The sequence below is a fragment of the Cynocephalus volans genome, chromosome 4 (assembly GCF_027409185.1).
Source record: "Cynocephalus volans isolate mCynVol1 chromosome 4, mCynVol1.pri, whole genome shotgun sequence".
NCBI lineage: Eukaryota > Metazoa > Chordata > Mammalia > Dermoptera > Cynocephalidae > Cynocephalus > Cynocephalus volans.
This window is the reverse complement of record NC_084463.1, coordinates 67,439,994-67,459,702: the sequence shown is the minus strand read 5'-3', so window position 1 is coordinate 67,459,702 and position 19,709 is coordinate 67,439,994. Positions and strand designations below refer to the sequence as shown.

General features: G+C 35.0%; 1 pseudogene; it reads right to left on the bottom strand.

The window, feature by feature from the left end:
- LOC134375710 (rho GTPase-activating protein 20-like) overlaps nt 1-19,709 on the bottom strand; it is a 110,579-nt pseudogene that overhangs the window by 90,632 nt on the left and 238 nt on the right.

The window sequence follows — 19,709 nt, the reverse complement described above, 5'->3', positions numbered from 1 at the left end:
TGCTACTACACACCGTGTCTAATATTCATAAATTCCTTTATGGTAGAGTGAGAACATATGAGGTACTTCAAAAAGTTCATGGAAATATTCATATTAATCTTCAATTCCATTTTTCCATGATCTTCGTGAAGTACCCCTCTAAATGTTAAAAGTCGCAAAGGAGGTTAAACACCAATTAATGAAAAGAGGATGGGAGTCCACAGAGCTTATAGCTTCCGTCTCTATAGCTTCAGATTGCACAGTAGGAAAGCTAAATTCTAAATGAAACAAAAATTCACATTCACACAGCTGTGTATGTGTCACGCCTCTCGGTAATACATGATGTTAAATTATTCTGTTTTTGTGATTATCCTTTTTCTTCCCCAGCTTTAGAGAAAATTGGTAGTACTCTGACTTCCAAATAAAACATACAACTGACAGGGCAGGTAAAACTTAATGTTCAATTACACAAGAGGAACATTCTAAAGATTCCTTGGAAGTTTATTATCAAAAAGCTTAGTTAGAAAGAGAATGAGTTCAAACTTGGGCCTTCATGTGCCAAGTCTAGTGCTTTTTCCAGTACATTCTTATGCAAATAAAAATGGTAAATTAAGGTTTGGGGTTTAAACATCAGTAGGTGTGACTTTAATAACAGAAGAAAATACCTAGTGTTATTTTAGCAAGCAGCCAATTAATGCAATAGTATCAAACTCTATCCCTGAATTGGTTCTCTAAGGAGATTATGAGAGATGTTCTGCCATTAAAATGAAATAATCTTGATGTTTCTTCAAGCTGTGGAAAAAAATAAGTTAATAGATGGCAGTTTCTAAACAATTTGCACCCAAATTTTTCATAAAAGTTGGAACCCATTACTGATTTGCTTTGAGTATTAGCAGACTACAAAACATATAAAAGGAGCAAAAGAATATTAAAGAAATAATTTGAAATAACTGATCATGATTATGCTTAGTTTGAGAGCTGGCTTTAGCTTGTGGATGTTTGTATTTGTAATTTTCTCTCTTTCCCCCACCCCCGCTATTTAATCCTACTATCTACAAAAAAAAGTTTTCCTCTTTTAGATACTAAAATTAAACATAACAGTACTTTATGTTATTCTACAAAGATCACAATGACCTTCAACTGTTCTGCTGCTTAAACTACCTTTAAAACTACACCTATATGAAACATCAAATAACTACACAGAGCAATGAAATTGTCCTTTCATAAAAATTTATTTGTCCATTAGCACATAATTACATAGTAATAATTACTGTTATTTTTCTTACCAACAGTAGCTCAGAATTCTTAACTATCAACAATGTGCTAGGCATTTCACACATCAATTTGTTTTTTTTTAATCTTTTTAAATTTATGTAAGAGAATTTGTGAGATATTATTATTTCCATTATAAAGATGAAAAATGGAAGATCAAAGTAATTAAGTAACTTGCCTGATATCACACAGATAGTGAGTGACGAACTTGGGACCAAACTGGGTCTGTGCAGCCAACGACCTGGCTCCCTCACTCCAGTACACTATACTACACTCCATACTCTTCCATTAGAATGTTCATTTAGCTTTGTAGATTCACATATAGTGTTTCTATCTTATCAACATGTTTTAGACAAATGTTGCCATTTCTTTCATCATTAATAATTTAGTCTGCTACCATACTGGTCTTTTCACCCTGATAGCATTATTTTTCTAACAGCATTTTATGGATAGTACTTAATTAATTTCTGCCCATCTCCTGTGCAGAAGAAACAGATAATTGACCACATTTAACAGTCACACAAATTTTTGTTGTAATTGTTCAATAATGGGCCTTCTCCCCACACATTAGAGTATCTGAAAATGGCATGTCAAAGTTGCAGATAATAACCTCAATATGCTATCAGAAAAACCCTTTCTACAGAAGTAAACATAATCTCTGCACTGGGACTTTTCATCTAGCCATTTCAATTATGGCAGAAAAAAACATTGAGAATTTTCTATTCTATTGAACTCCAGTATTAATTCCTTATAGTCACTAAAGAATATTTTTGATTTCAGATTTAAATTGGATTTCAGAATTCACATGTGCATGCCAATAGGATCATTTTCCCTTTCAAGTTTTCTGCCACAAGTCTTGAATGAATGAGGGACATCAAAAGACTTTCACAACATTAAAGCAAACATGATCAAGACACGAAACAAAAGTCCAGTAAAGACAAAAAACTTGCAATATTGGGTGAAATAAAAGGAAAATAATTAGAAGCAAATCACTAGAAAACTTTTCTTTCTTATCTGAAAAAGCTCTGTTAGTACTTTGAAAAGAGCCAAGAGTAAACAACTGCCTTTAAATAGAGGAGCAGAAGAACAGGAAGCAGAATTATAGTAATCTAAAATTTGGGAAATAGATACAGTGAAGAGAGTACAATCTTTCCTTGCTGAGGTAGGGATAAAAGAATTCACTTTTTTTAAAGAAGGTTTATGACGAGACATAAAGATAAAAGGTTGGAGTATAATGACTTGAGGGAAAAAGTATAATTTAATTTTATTAGATTCAGTGACTGTCCCTCTCCCCCTATTACATGTGGTTCAAATGCTTTAAATCCTTTATTTTTCTATTTCATTTTTGAGGGCATATTGGTACCAAAAGCTATTTTATGTCACCAAAAAAAAAGACAAAATTTTGTCTTTAGTTCTGCCATGCTACAAATGATTAAATATAAGGAGAGCATGAAATTCAATAATGAAAATCAAATTCGCAAGGGATAGGAAAACAGAAAATCACATTTCAAGGTACAAAATACTCCCTTTATAGATATTATACTTCTTTTGGCTTTTCATACACTATAGGTCCTTAGCTTCCAGAAAAGTAGCATGAAATATGAATTTCATCGGCAGCCAAGTCTATGCATTTAAACTTTTTTCACTCTATGGTGATAAGTAAAAATTTGTAAATTTGGAAATACGGCTCATTTTTCAGGAGGTGATGGAAGCATAACCCATTTAAATGAGTATCGGGCAACCATGTCAATTTGGTAAGGAATTGAGTCCCTGCCTATCACATACAGAAGGAGGGGACATGTATCTTAATTTCAGTATTACAAAAACCTCTTCATCAGAAAAGAAAATTGGCTCAACAACAGTGAGTAAAAGAATGATTATAAGAATTTTAAATTTTAAAGATATTCTCCTGCTGTCCAAGAACAAAATCCCAGTAAACCTAAATCCTTCCCAGGAACTCAGGACACAACAAAGTTCTTTGATCTGTTACCTATTCTACAGGGTTTTGCTTGAACAACAACAACGAAAAAGTGGTCTTCTGTATACAAATTTGTAACACCTACAACAAAGATATGAAGATGGGGGAATAAAATCAACATGGAAACACTGGTTCACTAGTTAATTCCTTGAATATTTACTGAGCTACTATGTGCCAGGCCACAAGGTGGGCTCTGAGTATACAGTAATGGGCAAGCTGATAAGGTCAGCCTCCCATGGCCTTTTAGCCTATGACCCAATCCAGTCAGACTCCTTGATTCCACTAGCACCCAATTCTGCTCCCACCCCATCTCCAGCTATTCACCATTAATCTAACAACCAGCTCACCTCTCAAACACCATACGGTGTTTTTTAGTTTTTGTTTTTTAATTCCACAAAACAAGAATAAAAATAGAGGTAATAAACAGCTCAAAGACTTGCCATACAGCTGATAGATAAGAGCTATGCAATACTGAATATTTGTCTCATTTCTGATGCTGGATATAATGGAGGACTCAAGAACCAAGATGGTGAACTGAATGCCACTAAATGCTATAAGCTCATGAGATTAAAAACAGAAACCTCCCCCAGCAGATATTTCCAAATCATAGAATTATAGGCAACGGTTTTGCAGTAACAGGGTGGCTCTCTCTTTTTTTTTTTAAATAGTAAACCTGGCTGTGATGGTGGCAGGAATGGTTGAAACTGAAAGGGGACAGGGTTGTACAGAAAAGGAGCTCTTTTCCTCTCATGTAAATAAGCTTTATTCATAACTTCCACTTTAGAATTAGGCACCAGATGTTTAGTCCCTTGCCCTCGTGATGACATTTCTGACCTCAGTAAAATTTCATAAGACCACATGAGCCAGACCAGCCTGATGTTACCTCAGACACATAAATGGCTACAGCTACTAAAAAAATAGATTCTGGTACTGATACCTATATAGCTCTGCAATGAACATTCAGGGAAAGGTAATATTAGTATGGGGTCCTAAACTATACTATACTACTAACCAAAATGCTTATTTTGTTCTTAAATTTATTTGAGATCAAGGAGCCTGATCTGGAAATATGAATAATTTCTATTATTTGTTATTCCTTCTTCAAAACCCTGCACTCCTATTATCATCCTCCACCTTTTTATTCACTGCTTCAGAGTTACCCTGTTGTAAGAGAATGCCTGATGGTTTGAGACACGCTAACAGTGCAGCTGAATAGTTAAAAACACAAAGTCTGAAGAGTAACAAAGACCTTGTTAAGAGTCCCAGGGCTGCTATTTCTATGTTGTCGGGTCTTAGATACATTACTTGACCCTTCTAAGTCTTAGTTTTATCATCTGTAAAATGAGGCTAACTCACTGATTTCAGAAGTTAACTGTTACCATGTAATATGACAGGACATGTAAAGCCCTTGGTGCAGGGCCCAACTGAGTAACTGCTACTTGTTATTGTTAATATTCTTGTTACGACTATTCCTAAGATGCCAGTTTATTGCTTCCCGCTTTCTTGAGTATCATATAGATTTGTGGTTAAGTTACCTGGTCCATGCCAATTTAATTCTGTAACAACAAAACAAAATAGATTTTCTAAAATGTCCTGACTTTAATCCTTTCCTGACTTTCTAACATTCATGCTGCTGTTAAGTGGGACCCAGACCAGTGCTGTACCGTCTTTGCAGGCAGTCCAGAGCCACATCTTGATGTGTTTATGTTATCTAAATATACAATCCAATATAAATAAGGCACTCAAAGCAAATTTCAAAGGAATGAAAGAACTTCATAATAAATTGTTTCTCTCCATCCTCACCCGTGATAACAGATATTATCACCCTAAATACAAGTAATCTTTCAGAGCTAAGAATGATGACATACACTACAGAGCAGAATTTCACTCTATTAAAGTAAAAACTTTTCAGTGATGTGATCCACAGCCCATCTTTCAGTTCTGATTGAATTATAAGAAAAAACATTGTTTCCATACAAGAGTAGAGCTCTGTCTTTATAATTTACTAATGGTTTCATATGCAAAAATTATGACTCTCACTATATTTTTACTTCTGATGAATGGTTTCAAGAGATTCTGCAAGGGAAAATAAAAGTTACAGGCCTAGTTAAATACAGCTACCTAAAAATGCCAGGCAAAGTTGAAGACTGGGATGGTCTCAGAAGAAAGTGGTACTTAAAGGCAACAATGAAGACTCATGAAGAGAAAATAAAGCTAAGTGACCCAAAGCAGCTGCAGAAAGGCCCTGAGTCCACAGAGTGAGTAGCTGTGAATTCTGGCAAGTGGTGAGCTGAGCTGTATTTCCAGTGATGCCATGAAATTATATAGCTTATTTCTTTTGTGTTATAAACCAGCTAAAAAAAATTTTTTTCACTATGAATATTCATAAGATACAAAGCTAACTGCCACCCCTCGTGCCCATGATGTGTGGGCCAGATTCACACTGGGGCATACCCATTACCAGAAATTACTTTTGTACCCCGTGTCCCCCACCCAATTATCCCCCAACCTCCTTCCTCCTCCCCCTTCCCCCCCACTCCTCTTTGTAGCCCTAGGAATGTTCCCTCCCTCTGTAAGACCAATGCATTTCTGTGGTCTTTCTTTCCTTCCTTCTTTCTCTCTTAGCTCCCACATATGAGTGAGTACATGTGGTATTTATCCCTCTGTGCTTTGCTTATTTCACTCAACATGAGTTTTTCCAGGTTCATCCATGTAGTTGCAAATGGGAGTATTTCATTCTTTTTTATGGCACAGTAGTATCCCATGGTGCATATATACCACACTTTCCTTATCCAAACATCCATTGATGGACATTTAGGTTGGTTCCATATCTTGGCTATTGTAAACAGAGCTGCGATGAGCATGGGAGTGCAGGTATCCCTTCGACGTGATGATTTCCATTCCTCTGGATATATACCAGAAGAAGAATTGCTAGATCGTATGGAAGATCTATCTGTAGTTGTTTGAGAAACCTCTATCCTGTTTTCCATAGTGGTTGTACTAATTCACAGTCCCACCAACAGTGCAATAGTGTTCCCTTCTCTCCACACCCTTGCCAGCATTTGTTATTCACCGTCTTTTTTATTATAGTCAGTCTAACTGGGGTGAGGTGGTATCTCAATGTAGTTTTCATTTGCATTTCCCTAATGACTGGTGATGTTGAGCATTTTTTCATGTATCTGTTGGCTATTTGTATGTCTTCCTTTGAAAAATGTCTATTCAGCTCCTTTGCCCATTTTTTAATTTGGTTATTTGTTTTTTTACTGTATGATTGCTTGAGTTCTACGTATATTCTGGATATTAATCCCATAGCATGTAACTTTGCTAACTTCCCTAAAATCTTTATACCTCTTACACCCACAGGAATTGAAATCAGTATGTCAAAGAGATGTCTGCACCCCCATGTTCACTGCAACTTTATTCACAATAGCCAAAGTATGTAAACAACCTAAGTACCCATCAACAAACAGATTTTTAAATTGTGGTATACATATATGTGGAATACTATTTAGCCTTAAAAAATCAGGGAATACTGTCATTTGTGACAATGTGAATGAACCTAGAAGACATCATGCTAAGTGAAATAAGCCAGGCACAGAGAGACATATATCGTAAGATTTCATTTATATGTGGAACCTAAAAAGGCAAACTCATGGAAGCAGAAAGTAGAATGGTGACTACCAGAGGCAGGGAGAGAGGGGTAACCAGGAAGGAAAGGGGAGATGTTAGTTAAAGGGCACAAAGTTTCAGTTAAGACAATAAGTTCTGACGATCTATTGTACAGCATGGTGACTATAGTCAATAATAAGGTATTATATATTTCCAAATAGCTAAAAGAGAGGATTTTAAATGTTCTTACCACGAAGACATAATAAATATTCGAAGTGATGGATATGGTAATTAGCCAGATTTGATCATCCCACAATGCATACATGTAATGAAACATCACATTGTACTCCCTCAATATATACAACAGTTCTCTGTCAATTAAAAATTAAAGTAAAACTAAAAATAAATAAATACCTCCATTTTCTAAATCTTTAAGACAAAGGTATTTACTTCAGTCACAGTAGAAATTACACAGCTTTCAGAATTTGGTAGATGAACCTGAGTCAAGAACAGGTGTAACAGTATGGAGGAAAAATGAGTGGGACAAGATGAGTACCTGAGTCCTACATTACAAAGATTGAGTGCATATCCAAAATGACGGGGCAAGGTTGTCAATTTTTAAAAGCAGGAGCACCTACTTCCAAACAGAAACATTAAAACTAAATTCACTTACATATTAAATATTCTTATTCTTTTAAACCAAAAATATAATCATGAAATATTTTTGGGTTTTGTTTGGGGGTTTTCTTTGGTGGGGGGGGTGGCTGGCTGATATGAGGATCTGAACCCTTGACTTTGATGTTACAAGGCTGTGCTCCAACCAAGTCAAAATTCCATTTTCCAAACAGTAAAGGGTAATTTTATTCCCATGACTTAACTAGACCTTAACTAGTTAGAGCCAGAGGATCTCACTGATGACCTGGAATTAACTGCCATTCCCACAGCTTCATTTTTCAGGTTAGGCAAATGCAGTCCAAATTGGTGACTGGTAATCCAAATTACACTAGATAATGCCATACTCAGGACTCAAATACAGGTATTCCGCCTTACAGCCTAGTACTCTTTCCACCAAGCACCACTGCTTCACTATGCCAAACCTTAAAACTTGCCATTTAAAAAAATATTCCATGTGTCTTATTGGCAAAAATCCACTCCATGACAATTTGGAGCGTAACTGATTTCAGCACCTACATTGCGTCTTATGTAGGCTGTCATAATAAACACACTAATTTCAAAGTGCTAACAAATGTAAAATTTTCTCTAATACACAGAAATATATTTGTGTGAATAATAATTTAATTGATGAAAATACCAAGAAACCAATCATGTATTTACATTAACATAGCATAGAGAGAATTATTCTAGATATTTCCTTGTGCTTCCCCCCCCCCCCCCAGGCTACATAATATTTTCAAACTCTTATTTGGAAGGTATGCCATGGGCTGCCTTGTGCGAAATATACCTATTTTACATAAAATAGAAAGTTTTCACTTGTTTAATAAGACTCTTTTAGTTACAGAGGTACTGACTTCAAAACCCATAGTATGTGAAATTCAGATGATTTCTCCCATGACTTTGTCAGCCCAAAACTGCTCTGTTGAACCTTGCTGTGAGACAGTCATTGAGACAGTTTTAAAATCATGTTATATTTTAACAATGTTGCAAAAAAATATTTAACAGCTCAAAAATGAGTGAAAATAGAAAACTGCAGAACAATCTATACACAGTATGCTAACTTCATATAAGAAAGTGAGAAAATAAGAATATGTATTCCTATTTACTATTTCCATAAAGAAAATAGAAGGATACATTAAAAATTAATAGAAGTAATTAGCTATAAAGGTGGAAATATCAGTAACACAGACAGAAGCAACAATACTCAAAGTATAAGGTTTTTTTTAATCATCTTGACATTGGAACTACGTGAATATATTATTTATTCCAAAAAATTTAATGTTAAAAAAAACAGAGGTACAAACAGCTGTTGTGAAATGACAGCATATACACAGTCAATTATGATTTAATTATAATCTTCCTGAGGACAGAAGGACCCATGCATTTTAGAAATTCCACCTTCACAGTCTAGGGAATAGCCTAACACACAAATGCCATGTAATACATGTACAATTAGTGCATTAAAAATTGACTTTTGAAAGGTTTCAGAAACAATATTCTACAACCTGAATATAGTAATAACTCCCACAATATGGGAGAATAGAGAAGGCAAGGAAAGGTAAGGGAGAAAAAGCTTTATTTGATGAAAACTCTTCATATTTCTTTTACTGTTGGCTATAACTTAGAAATAATGAAGGGTAAAACATTTCTATGTTCAATCTTCTCCTGGATAAATACTCTAAGACTGTAAGCTGAAACATGACTGGCTGCTGACACTCAGTATTATAAAAGATTTTAACAACAAAGTGTTAATGCCAAATTTCAATTTTAAGTACCATACTAAAAGAAGCAATAAAAGAAATGTTTAGTTCTCTCAATAACATAAATATCTAACAATTGCAACCAGTATATTTCATGTTCATTTGTACTCCATTATTTCTGGAATGTTTTTTTCAACATTCATTCCCAACTGAAGCTATCTTAAATATCTACTTTTTTTTTTCATCAAATACTACTGTGTAGCTGCATCAAATCTTAAAGAAATAAGAATTGCTGCTCTATTAAAAAAAAGAAAGAGAGCATGTATACTGGTCCATCAGTTACAAGGTCAAACAGGAGTGAAAAACTACAAGAACCCTTTGGTTAACTGAATCAGGATACAGTTAACAATGCCCACATCCAAAGGCTTAAAAGTTTCTTAATACAGAATCTAATATTATGGCATTCTCAAGTATGATATTGTGCTATTCTGAAATCATTCATTGTCTCAAGGGCATGCTGCAGAAAGTTCTTTAAAAATGTAAATCTGCTTTATTTAATTGATCCATTTATCTAGCAAAATGTCCACTTTCGGGGAATGAAGTAGTATAACAGAATGATAATATCATGTGTGACCACAATCAAGTGAAATAAACGGCCAAGTTTAAGGCCACCAGGGCACATTCTTTTTTATATAAAAGCACTGTCTCTTAGAAGGTTTCCATTTTTTGTAACAATAACAAATTTAATCTCATATCTATTAACAAGTAATTATTATAGAAAGAAATTTAACTGCTAAGTTGAATCTGCAAACACCATCAATGTCCTTCAGCGGGTGAATGGTGAGACAAACCTTGGTAAATCTATACCATGGAATACTACCCAGTAATAAAAGGAACGAAGTTTTGATACACACAACTTGGATGAATCTCCAGAGAATAATGCTGAGAGAAAAAAGCCAGTCCCAAAAGGCTACATACCATATAGTTTTATGACAAAATTATAGTAATGGAGAACATGAGATCTTTCTGTATTACTTCTTACAACTGCATGTGAAACTACAATTATCTCAAAATGAAAACTTAAAAAAACACAGTAATATTACTTGGGTCACCTCAGACTAAAAGCAGATTTAGGTGACATTCTCAGAAACCAGTCAGTAAACAAAGATTCCCCCAACAGAAGGTCAAAAGGAACAGATAAAAGAACAAGACAGCCATAGAAAAAGAACTGGCAGTGAAAACAACGAAGAAAGTAACATAGTCATTAATAAATAGCTCATGAACATTTAGATATATTTCGTGACATACTAAATTTGACTCAGTATTAATTCAAGATGGAAATCTTACCCGATGCTTTGCCTTTATTTTCTTCCTGTACTCTTCTTTGTCAAATTTGTCCTCTTCCTGAAGCCTTTCCTTTGCCTTATCCAAGTTGATACCACCTGTGCTGTCTTCTTCCTCAGTATCCTTCATGATGGATTTCTGCAGTTGTGGCCACTGCTGAACCAACTACAGACAGAAAAAAGGTCAAGTGTGGGGCAGGAAAAAGAAAAGCCACAGAAAACTATTTCCTTTTGTATGATGATTTTGAAACGGTGCATTTAGCCACTTTCTGCCTTACAACCTGTATTTCTTAAACTTTCTCGCAAACATCAAAATTAAAATGAGCAAGCCACAGAAAAGACTAGCCTGGTCAAGATAAAGTAATGCTGCAATAACCCAATGAGAACTGAATTAGAAGAAAATTTCACAAAATTATTTGGAGAAGGTAGTTACAGAATAGAAATGCTTCAACATCTTCTTGGTGATCTTAGTGTCCTATTCTCCATATGACTCCCCTCAAAATTATCTGCACAGAGCAGCACCCAGGCTGACTAGCATCTATCTCCTATGGGCTACTGTGGCACCTGTGTGCCTCTAACACATATCTCATAATACTGTGTTTTACTTTCCTGTTTTTCTTACAAGAATTAATCTCCTTGAGGGCAGTTCATTTGTCTTGTTAATTTATTCTCAGAGAATCAACATAGTGTCTGGCACATATTAAACAGGTGCTCAAAATTGATCAATGAATCACTTATCAGCCAATATTACAGATAAGGACTGCAATAACTAAATGTAAAGGAGAAAATTAGTTTTGATTTCACAGGCATGCTCAAATCCACACAATTTTATTCACAGTTTATGGTCAGAAACAAGTGACATAGAAGACAGGTCAGTGACCTGGGAGTCAGGGGACCTGGCTGAATATCCTGGCTTTTTCACTAGCCTACTGCATAAACTGAAAAAATTCCTTAATCTCTGGACACCTGTGTCCCTTTCTAGAAAAATAAAGTTTATTTGACTCACTAATTTCCAGGTCTCACATTGTAAAACTCCCCTAGATAATTTAGACAAAAAACAGTTCCCTTATTTTATCTAACAATTAATTGCCAGAAGGATTTAATAGCTGCTACTATTTCGAAAGACTGCTAATTAGCCTGTAGGCAAATGGAAATTGTAGGCACATACATCACAGGTTTTAATGCCTCCTCTCACTCTTGTAGCCACGCATTCTTCGAGATGAAATTCCTATTGAGTCTCAACTTTTGGCAGATAATGGGGGTGACAAATAATATCGCATGAGCAGCCATGCTAGCAGTCACTGACCCTAAAGAAGCAGAGAGTGGGATCAGTTGTGACAATAAGAATATCATCCATTACTCAGGCTCCTGATCCCTACTTCTATCATAGAGAAGAACTGGTTATCCCTCTGCGGGTTGAACAAAAAAACTGGTTATCCCTCTGCGGGTTGAACAAAAACTATAGCTCCTTTCAGAGCTTTAGCTAAGAAGATACAGTATGGGTCATGACTACAAACAGTTCCCAGAAGCAATAAGTATACATTAAAACATTTTACAGTTAAGGATTTATACTCATGATGGAACTAACTGATATAATCTGTGAAGTTAAACTTAGTCACACCCTAAGGAACCTCATTATGCTAATAGCACTCTTCTTATTTTACAGTGAACATCAGATGTAATGTGACTATATTCTAGTTTAGCCTCCTTCTCAGGTGCTGACATCTTTTTAGTAATTTCATAAAGATCCATTATTTATCATTTATATAGACTTCCTCTTCAACTTCTAGCAACTTTAAATTGCACTCTATTTTGTTACTTTTTGTGTGTGTGTGTCTTTTTGTGACCAGCCGCACCTCGCTCAGCCAGTGAACGCACCAGCCATCCGTATATAGGATCCGAACCCGCGGCGGGAGCACTGCTGCGCTCCCAGCGCCGCACTCTCCCGAGTGTGCCACGGGGTTGGCCCCTATTTTGTTACTTTTCATCTGATTTATACACCTCAAAATAACATCCAAATCTTTGTTAACTTCAAAATTAAAAGGAAACATACTCCACTGGATATAGACTGCTTAAGCAGCATTGATTAGTGATGATGAAATACATGATGTGATACATTATAGTCAATATGAAAAGCTCTATTATTTTACTGGAATAACAGATGATGAATCATTCATTCAAAAAATTTTCTTATGGGTTTGTTATATGGTAGGCACTGGTCTAGGTGCTAGAGATAGAACACTGAATAAAGACAACAAAATACCTTCCCTTGTGAAGAAGTGGAGTGGAAGAAATTGACAAAAGTCAAATAAACATAGACTATGAAGTCACAAAATAAGTGCTGTAAAGCGAAATAAGGAAGAGTGAGGAAAATGATTTTATGGTGGAGGTAAGGTGCTGTTTGTGCTGTATTAGGATGGTCTGGGAAACCTGTAGGCTGGTGAGAATGAGGCTATGATATGATATTCAGAAGACTCTGCCATGATGATTAACTAGTCATCACTCCTTAAATAAGTCACTTGACATTCTGGATCTATTTCATCATTTAAATAACAAGATAATTACTATGTAACAGAGTGAGCTTTCATGAGTAACCTATGAGTGGTAACCCCTTCCCTACGCTATGGGTATATACGAGCATTTACAATAAGGCCAAGGTAAAGGAAAGATGAAAACAGGAACTTAGGTGTCTGAGATTACTTTAAAGCAGAGAATTCCCTCCCATAGCCAGGCCAGCAAGAAACATGCAAGTACAGCATCTAAAATTAAGGAAGTGCAGAGCAGAGGCTAAGAGTCAAGCAAAAGCAGCTGTGGCATGTAGTTGTTAGTATTCTTGTGCTTATTTCCACTGAACATGTTGATAATACCATGATGAGAAAAAAAACACAAAATTTAGAAAGTTCAAAGCCAACTCTGTGTCGTTATCACCAAGAATTATCTGAGTTTATTGTCAATAAGGCATCCTTGTCCACAGCTGTAGAGCCGATGAAATACCTACAATAACAGTGGAAGGAACTGCCCAACATGCTGTAAAGAAACAATTTACTCTCTCGTTAATGAATGGCAAATCAGCAGGAGAGTCAAACTCTTCTTAGTACTTGGAATGTACATCAGCAACAAAGCATCTACAGAATCTTACCTCTCCTTCATCGGTAAACGTTATTTTCTTGTTCACTTTAAAATTTCTCTTCATTACTTTTTTTGCTTCTGCGACTTTGGTCACTTTTTTCTTGACACTGGATTTAGAAAGTTTCTTCTGGGCCGGCCCCGTGGCGCACTCAGGCGAGTGCAGCGCTTGGGAGCGTAGCGGCGATCCCACCGCGGGTTCGGATCCTATATAGGAATGGCCGGTGTGCCCACTGGCTGAGCGCAGTGCGGGCAACCCTTGGGGCAACACCACACCAAGGGTTGCGATCAAAAAAAAAAAGAAGGTTCCTTCTTCTGTGTGAGAATATATAAAAAAAACACAGATGATTAGGGAAATGGTTGTTTTATATTAACAATTTAATTCTGGCAGTATGCTTTCCAAAACAGTGCATTTTTACTGTTCATTGGCTAGTGAAAAGCACCAAAATCACTGTCCGGAAATAAAATTATTAGACTTATTAACTAATGACCCTCCCCCAAAGCAAAAGTGGTTAAAGTATAAAAAGGAGGGATATTAGACATAAATAATTTTTATACTTCCTTCTATTGCTAGAATTGTGCTATCTTAATAATGTTGAGCACTAGAAACTACATGATAATGTAATAAATGGACATAAAGTATCATCCAGCTAAAATATAAAATTAAAAGTATTTTTAAATTCCCAAGTGCAAACATTTAGACTAGGAAACTGTATACTTAGAAGGCAAAATGACTGCAATACACTGTTTGCAACTCAACATTCCTCCTCCAATTATAGTAATTTATTATACGAACACTGGAAAACATTCTTTGATAATTAAACTGTGTCCAAAGGTGAGATGGAGTAACAGTACTTAAGAGGACACATTGATCAGGACCTAGCTAATACCCTAAAATCAGTATAGCAAGAAATTAAAAATTCAAAGCCAGTGCTTACTTATGCAAAGTGAATGCTGGGTGACCCACATTAGATGGGGAATAGAAGAAGTCACAGAATAGCCTGCTTTGATGAGACACTGACATGAAGTAACTCATGCTTAAGAAGGACTTAAAGTATTCTCTTCAAATTAGAGCCAGTAGTACCATTGGTTGTACTTAGTTAACGAACTTAATGCAATTTCCATTAGATGACTGACAGAATGAATACAAGTCTTCAGTGTAATAGTTAACAAAAGGAATTTGACCTTAAGCTGTACCACTTATGAGCTATGTGAGGGCAAGTTATCTAACCTCTGTGCTTTGGGTGTAAATTAAGGATAATAATAGTACCTATCTCAGTTTTTTGGGAAGATTAAATAGGAAATGTAATAAGCTATACAAAAAAGTGTTCAATAAATCTCCAATATCACTATTATATGTTGTTTTATTCTATATAAAGAGATTGTGCCAGCTGTCTAGAGGCTTAATTTGCAAAATACCAGACTGTGAGCTTCCTAGTTGGTTGATTTTTAGTTCTGTACCATAGGGAACAACCCAAGAAAAAGAAAGAAGGAAATGATCTAGAAAACAAGAATTATTCGAAGCTTCAGGGAAGATGTACATTGGTAACAACTATTACATTATAATAATAAGTAAGCAAAAAAAAGAACAATTCATTTAACAAGTAGATGTTGTTAAAAATAAAATTAAAAACAACAAACTTACTAGACTAGAGGTTTGTGACAATTTACTAATGTATTATATTTTCAGATAATGATTGTGGTTATAAAAATCAGCTAGTGCATCTACAATAATGTTATGATTTAAGCACAAGAAAATCGTTTTGACACCACAGTCTCATTTATGTGGGTATTAATAACCACTGCTAATAACACTGCTTTTGTATTTCTGGTTCTTTATAGATGAAAACTTTAGCATATAATAACATTTACTTCTCATATTAAATATAATAAATATTCCCATATTGTTATATATTATAAATATTTATTATAAATATTTATATTTATAATATATAATTAATAATATATGTTATATATGTAATTTATAATATAATTTATAATATTTATTTTAGATCACAAATCAATTCATATTTAACAAGCTATTAGCAACTTCAATACATATTGAAACTTATGAAAAGGATAAATCGCTTCTAAGGCAACAAACTTTTATTCTATCAGATACATACCTACCTCCCAAAACTTCTACAAAAAGAAATTAAGTTTGTTTTAGATTTCTGCTTCCCAAGGGACACCCCCATCTCCTCCACCCCCCAGGAGTTTGACTTCATGAATATTACCCACTGGTGACATCAGGCCCTAAATTGCTATGCCTGCTCCTCACAAGCCCTTCTCCACCACTGTTCTCTAAGATGCATGATTATTGTTCTTCCTCAGTAAATATGACAATCCTCATTTCCTTATCTCACTTCAGAGAGCAATTGAGTAAGTTGTGTGACAGTAAAACTCCTAAATTCAAAGGGAATAGCATAGCAGGAAGCTTGTCACCCTATACAAGTTGCTACCTGTATGGTCCCTGTGAGTACAGGGGTTAATAAGACCCCCACCCTGCTTCCTTCAGTCCAGTCAGTACTGCAACACCTTCTTTTCCCCATAAAGGCTTATCAAAGAACACCAACACAGCCACCAGGGTTGGCAATTTCATTACTGACTCCTACTTGATCTTTTTGGCTTTATGATTAGGTCAGTTCTTAAAGATCCTGGGTTGAATGATCTTCTTTCATCAGACTTCATCTAATGATAGAAGGAATGCTGATCAAATTGTAAACTGAGAGGATCACTATAATGTAAACATAACAATTAAACAGGAGTAATTTATAATCATTTAAATCGGTAAACTAAAAGAACTAGGAAATGACATAGCAAACTTTCAGAGGTGATGATAATGCTCTGTATCTTTATGAAAGCTTGGGTTATACAAGTGTATACTTTTATCAAAACTCAGATGTTACACTGAAGATGTGTTCATTTTATTGTACATAAATTTCTACCATACATACAAACACACAAAGAAAGAGTCCTATAAACAAATACTGAACTCCAGTTGATGCCATGCAAGCTGGAGAGTAGAGGGGAAAGTGGAATGACGTTGGCAACTTACTCTGAAATGCACTAAATAAAAAAAGATGCATGAATAGTTAATGTTTTAAAGGAGATATGGTAAAAGGTTAATTGTAGAATATGGGTGGTGGATATTTTGGTGTCCAAAAATATACTTTTTACAACTTTTCTGTAGGTTTGAAAATCTTCAAAATAAAATATAATAGCCAGTCCTAGGAACAGGAGGAAAAAGTCATAGAACAATGATACCAAAGACTGTCAGAACAGAATAAAGGTCGGTCAGAAAAACAATCCTGCAGAGTGGAACCTTAGAGTGAGATGGGTCTAGTTGAAGAGCTTTAGCGAAGTCATTAAAACCGCTAATGTTACCTGAAAAAATTGAAGGTATTTGTATCTTTGCCTTTTTTTATGTTTAATTTTGGTTCCTAAAAGGTATGCCCCAACAGCCCCACACACAAAAAAGGTTATATTTTTTATTTATTTTAGGGAAGCCATTGAAAAATTACAAAACTACAGCTAAATAAGAGGAGTAAGTTTTAGTGGTCTATAGCACTGTAGGGTGAGTACAGTTAATTTATTGTATGATTTCAAACAGTTAGAAGAGAGGATTTGGGATGTTCCCAAAACAAAAAAATGATAAATGTTTGAGGTAATGGATATGCTAATTACTCTGATTTGATCATTATGCATTATATACACGCATCAAAATATCACCCTGTACCCCATAAATATGTACAACTATTATATATCAATTAAAAGTAATAAATTTTAAAAAAGGAACAGAAGTGAATGAGAAGAGAATTGTTTATAATATTTTCCTGATAGGCTGTGGCTTTGCTCTGATATCCTAGAACTATTCTTCTCTCATTCAAATACAAGGGCACTTCAAAAAGTTCATGGAAAGATTTGCATTATCTTTTAATGCTATTTTTCCATGAACTTTTGAAGTACCCTCTTACATACTGAGGGTCAACAACACAGAAGGCACCACAGACCATACTGGGGACCCAGCAGTTCAAGAGCAGTGGGCTTCCAACCCTCATGGGCTCTATCCATGGAAAAAGATACTAAACCAGTGGAAAACATTAGCTATTTAATCACACAAATGTAGTAAGTGATAAGAAAAATATATACAGAATGAATAAATATGTGTAATAGGGTGACTGCCCTAACTAGTCAAGGGTAAAGAGGGCAGAGCAAGAAAAACTTCCTTTCGAGACAGAGATGTTTGAACTCAGTGGCAAACACTAAAACACTGCAGCATTACTGACACAGTGATGTACAAACACCTGGGTTGTCCACTGATGATGTATTTCACATATGGCTTCCAAGAGGATCTTACTCAATGTTATTCTTATTAATTTTACCAGGTAATGCATGACATGTATTCTGTAAAGAATACTGTTAAAAAGTTGCCTTTCGGATCCTCTTCAGCAAACTCAGTTTCCCTCCCAAGAAGCAAGTGTTGTTACCAGTTTCTGTATTCTTCCAGAGAGATTCTGCCACATTGAGGTATATATGAAAAACACAAAGGTACTGAAAGAGCTACCCCTGCAATGAGTAGCCTAGTTTACATATGTTCATATACATACGCATTTATATATCTAGGATAGGTTTCTAAAAGTGAAAGTGATCAAAGAGTAGGTGCATTTAAGTTTTGAAAGAGATTTCCAAATAACCCTCCAGAGAAGCTATACAAATTAATACTCCTGCAAAAAATTTAAGAAGAATTGAATTTCCATACCTACTCCAACAAAGTATATTATTAGGCTTTCTGTCTGCCAATCAACTAGGTGAAAAAAAATAATATCTCAGGGGAAGTTTTAAGTTGCATCTGTTATTTATGTATAACAGAACATCTTTTGAAAGCATTATTTTTCTGTGCGCTATTTGCCAGTATTTCTAATGAATTCCTAGCATTTTATTTATCAAGTTGTGGAATCTCTTCATTTGTTAAAGATTCTTCAGTATTTTCCTGCATCTCATCATTTATGTCCAGACTTTTGCCATAAAGTAATTTTTTGTTGTTCTTGTGTGAAGCAGAGATTTTTAGTTTTTATGTTATCGATTTTACTATTTTTGAAAATGTTTTCAGGATTCGTGACATACTTTATAAAAACTTTTCGAACTAAAAGACTTTTAAAAAACGAAAACTTTTAAAATGCAGATTTTACTCTTTTAGAAGTTTCAATATCATCTCTTGACAAGATAAAAAAAGTACTCAATACTTTTTATATTTCAGTTCATTAACATGTAAAAAATATACAGGATACCTCCTGCTAGAAAGGAGATGTATTTTGACTACAAGACTTTATATTATTGGAATAAGAATGAAATGTATAGCAGCCAAAAAGTATAACGAAAGACAGCCGACAAGACGTACATCAGTCATCCTAAATCTACTGAGCTACAATAACTCAAGTACTCTCTAATTTTAAATTAAGGACCCTATTTTTTTTTGCAGCTGGCAGGTACAGGGATTCAAACCCTTGACCTTGGTGTGTTATCAACATCGCACTCTAACCAACTGAGCTAACCAGCTAGCTGACACACTATTTGACATTTTATTTTAAAGCCATTGACAAAATCTTTTCTTAAGAAATAAACTTATTGCCTCCAAAAAGTACCAAAAGTATTGTGTTTGTAAAATGTTTTCAAAAACTATAGTCTTAAAATTAAGAGCCACCTAACAGGTATAGTGTTTCAGTTTTGCAAGGTGAAAAAGTTCTGGAGATTGATTTCACAACAATGTGAATGTACTTAACACTACTGGACTACACATTTAAAAATGGTTCAACTTATAAATTTATGTGACTTTTACCATAACAGAAAATAAAATTTAAAAAGTTAAGAGCCACCTAAAATACAACAGGACATCAGTTTCAAATGTTATTACAGGAGCAAGTCTGTCTTTTCAGAATTCCTACACAATGTAAACTCGTTAGGACAAGGTTACATGTTATAGCAACAGTCCTAGAATTATACAACACTAAAGGAACCATTTCAGCT